The sequence below is a fragment of the Gavialis gangeticus genome, unplaced genomic scaffold (genome assembly GCF_001723915.1).
Source record: "Gavialis gangeticus isolate Ggan-Ray unplaced genomic scaffold, GavGan_comp1, whole genome shotgun sequence".
Lineage (NCBI taxonomy): Eukaryota > Metazoa > Chordata > Crocodylia > Gavialidae > Gavialis > Gavialis gangeticus.
This window is the reverse complement of record NW_017729025.1, coordinates 144,549,365-144,553,997: the sequence shown is the minus strand read 5'-3', so window position 1 is coordinate 144,553,997 and position 4,633 is coordinate 144,549,365.

Genomic DNA, 4,633 nt, shown 5'->3' with positions numbered 1-4,633 from the left:
TAAGTTTCCCCAACACGTTAACAATGTTGCATACAACGGATAAGTAATAGGTCTGCATAGGAAGTCATTGAAAAAAGTATTATATTGATGCTTATATTTTCTATTTCATATCCGTTGCTCAAGAACAATTCAGTGTTGCTAACTCTTAACTTGTACTGTATATCACTGAGCCATTGCACAGTGGTATTGCTAAGGAGATAAAGTGAAATAGTAGCCAGAGGTAGGTATCAAATAGAGAGTGATGTGTCTAAGCACTGGAGTGTAAGGATACTGACATCTGCAGAACCACAGTGGTACTACAGTTCCCCTTGCCAACTATGTTCAGATGAATATCCAATCTTACAAGAACAAGAGTAAAAAATAATAAATTTGAGTGTCATAATGAAAGATATTGGCCTGATTTTTTGTTCCCCTGTAGAACCTCATACAGCCATTTAGATCAATGCAAAAGGACTGCACAGTGCTATCAGATAAGAATGCTGGCTTTAAAAAAATAGCAGTTGCCATTGGAATAAAAGAACTCAGGTGGCAGAGGGTAATGGAAAATCAGTCTCATTCATTTGAACAAAACTGAGAGCAGGGAAGAAGACATGTCCTCTTCCATAAAATCCGAATTTTCTTTTAATCAAATCTTAGGGAACCCACCTTTTAGTATCAGGTACCACATTTACTAACTATATAACAGGTCTAAGAATGGCAGCATGAAGAGTCATACTGGATTACAATTCCAAAAAAAGCAATATCCAAGCCACTATACCACTAAAACTTATGACTTTATGACCACTGCCCATACAAAAGCATGTGTCAAGCTCAGACTCAGAGCAAAATACAATTCTTCTGAGGCTGTAATGGGCACAGGACTGTATATCTTACTTCTGTGGTTCCATTTGAAGGAGACAGAGCTGCCTGTATTCCATCCTACTTACCTACTCCAACTCCTTGGGCAAATATTTATAGCCTTCAGTAAAGACTTGCCTATGTCCTTACAAAGAGACAACCCTTAAGATCTATTTAGTATTTAGTGTTAATACAAAACTTAAGGTCCCATGTTAGCTTTCTAGATGTTGGGAATCAGAACTTACTATACTACTTCTCTGTATTATTATTTGCATTGTCTGAAGGCTTTAGAGCTTGACATTTACCTCAAGTCTCTTTAGTCTGGCCAGTGTCTTAACCACTGGGTAGACTCTAATGTCCAGTGAAAGCAATTTTGAATTTTTAACACATTATTTCATGCAGCAGGGGTCTTAAAAGAATAGGACTAGACAAAGCATCCTCCAGACACTACATATAAAATTGGAAGCACTTCCTTCCCCTGCTGGCAAAAGGAACAGAGACATGCATGTTTATTGTCTTCTAAATGTACATTTTGGAAAGTTGACTTATGCAGATTTAGAAGTTCATTTCTGACTCTTCTATGATAGCCCCTGGAGTCATGATCCCTGCTGTCAAATATTTGCGCAAGTCTTTTGATCTTGTGCTTTGAAGAGAGATCTGTAGGAGAAGAGGTGGGGGAGGGCCACAGTTGCCTTCTATGCTCTATTTATTTTTTATTTATTAAAAGGTGCCCTGCCTAAACCCTAGGCACCCTGGACAAGGATTTCAAAGCACAGATTAACATAAAGACAAAACCATCAGCAACATCTTCTCATGTAGAACCAACAAATGACCTGGCACAGCACAGAGGAAATATAATCAGAAGAATTTAACCACTGAGAAACACCCACCTTCCCCAACAGCCTTGAAATCAGAAGTCTTGCTTTGTGACAAAAAGTCAACAGCTTTGAGCTACTTTGGATCACAGAAAGGTATGTCCTACACTTAATAGCCACTGGCCAGCAGCTCCCTGTGAAATTCAAAGTTACACTCCAATGGGTATCCAGGCCTCACGATTAACAAACATATGCTAATACACAGTTAGAGGACTACATAAACTAAACAGCCCACTAAACTGACAGGACTAAATAAAACCAGTTTTTACAGCCAGAAGCCAGTAGCATAACTAAGACAGGGTGAACTGGGCAATCACCCTGGGCTCCAACTTCAGGTGGAGAGGGCAAAAAAACTAATTTATTTTTGGAAGCCACAGGATCACAATCATGATCATAGTGGCAACTGTGCCTTGGGTGCTTGTCTGCATCCCTACGCTGCTACCAGCAGCAAACAAGGGGTGATATGGCTAGCAGGAGCATAACTGTGAGGGAAAAACCTGGGCAGCAGCCCCAGGAACTGTTTTTTGGGAGGATGGGAGCACTGAACTAGCCATTGCAGTTATGCTTCTGACACCTAGCATCACATCAGATCCACCTGTCATTCCCAATTTACAGCTGGTGAACTGGTGGAGACCGGGCAGCCATTGTCTTTGGCACCAGTCCAGAGCAGGGCTTAAACTCATGCCTCTGGGCTGGAGTGCTCAGTCATTGCATCCCAGCTATGCAAATACAAACCTAATGGTTATTTTTATTGAGCCTTGGGCACCTAGGACGTATTCATTGGAACTTTTAGGAAAACCTGGCCACTGAATGCTCAGGTACTTTGTGTGGAACTAAACTGGAGTTTTGCAAATCCCCTGATCCTCAACTCCCTCTTCTATCTTTGGATGAGAATTTGTATGTCTCAAGTATCCATTAGTCTCTTGCCACCTGGTTAAATTAGTGAATATTATTGTCACAGCCTACATAAAGTGCCCCATTTCCACTCTCCTCCTGCATTATTCAAGTATGAAATGAAAGCATTTGCTTTACCATCACTAAAACAGAATAATTCCTTCTCCCTCCCTCCCAGCTCTTTCTGACAATCCAGGGGCAAATCAAGAGAAGCTACTGAATTTTCCTGGAGGCCACAGCTGCTGTATGAGAGGTTCCCTGAAGTGCCTTGAGTGGCTGTGAATGGAAGCTGTGACATTCAGACATGGGGAGAAAGGCAGGGAGGGTTTGAAATGCCCATTGTCTGTGTGCCTTGCTGAAGATTGAGCATACACAGACACAATATACAGAATATAGTCTTACCATATAGAGCTTTACAAGCCATCTTGGAAAGGAAGCATTTGTTAGAGAAAAAAGTGACAAATACAGTCAAATAAACAAGTATCCAAGTTGCATGAGTCCCAACTTTGCCTCCTTTTATTTATCAGAGAATTCTTTATTAGGAGACTGATTGTATCTAAGTGGACTTGGGAACTGAGCTGCAATCCTATACCACCCTGCTGAAAAAAATTAATGCAAAATTTGCAGGGGGGGGTATCTTCCTCCAGCCAGTCTGGGGACTGCCTGGCTAAGCAGCAGCTCTGCAGAAAAGGACAAGGGGGTTACAGCGGACAATAAGCTGAATATGAGCCAATAGTTTTACCCTGTTGCGAAGAAGGCTAATGGCATCCTGGGCTGCATTAATAGGAGTGTTGCCAGCAGATCGAGGGAAGGGATTCTTCCCCTCTATTCAGCACTGATGAAGCCAAATCTGGAGTACTGTGCCCAGTTTTGGGCACCCCAGTACAGGAAGGATGTGGGGAAATTGGAGAGAGTCCAGCAGAGGGCAACAAAAATGCTGAGGGGGCTGGGCAGATGAGGAGCCAGTCTTATTTAGTCTGAAGAAGAGAAGACTGAGAGTGATTTAATAGCAGCTTTCAGCTACCTGATGGGTGGCACCAAAGAGGATGAAGCTAGATTGTTCTCAATGGTGGGAGATGACAGAACAAGGAGCAATGGTCTCAAGTTGCAGCAAGGGAAGTTTAGGTTAGATCAGGGGCGGGCAATTATTTCAGGCAGAGGGCCGCTTACCCAGTTTTGGAGGCTGTCGAGGGCTGCATGGGTAGTGCCGCCCCTTGACAGGTGCCCTGCCCCCTGGCCAACATCTTGGGACCAATCTCCCAGGGCCAGAACCAGTGGAGCCCAAAGCGGGGCTGGCAGGGGTCTGTGGAGCTGGGCTGGGCTGCACCAGCAGAGAGAGCGGGGAGCTGGCCCGGCTCCATAGAGCCCCTGCTGGCTGGGACCCTGCGCTTCTGCCACCCTGCTCTGGGCCCTGCTGGCACTGGCCCCAGGACACGGGTGTGGGCCCCGTGCTCCCGCTGGGCCTCTGCCCACTCACTCCCAGTGCCCCCCAGCTCCATGGTACAGGCAGGGGGCAGCACACACCCCCAGTCCCCTGCTCACCAGCAGGAAAGAAGCTGGTGCTGAGCGCTAGGGGGAAAAGAATCCCCTCACTCACCCCATGTCTGGCACTCCCTGCTGCAGCTGCTCACAGCCCACGTGGGGCTGTCTGGGGCAGGCAGAGGCTGCGAGCAGCTGCAGTGCAGGGCACTGGCCACTGGGCAAGCAAGGGGCTGCTTTTCCTCGTGCTCAGCACCAGCTTGTAACCTAGCTCCACTGCCAGCCTGGGCCCTGCACCAGCTCCAGGCTCTCCTGTCAGGGCTGCATGTGGTGGCAGCAGCTGTGCCCCCCCCACTTGCTGCTCTGGGCAGCGTTGACTGCTGCTGCCCACCCGGAGCTCACTCGCATGCTGGGCAGCCCACAGGCGGTGGTGGCAAACACTGCCTGGCGCAGCAAGTAGGGGGGGTGCAGAAGCTGTCGCCATGTGCAGCCCCAATGGGCAAGCCCAGAGCTGGTGTGGGGCCCAGGCTGGCAGCAGGAGCGGGTTA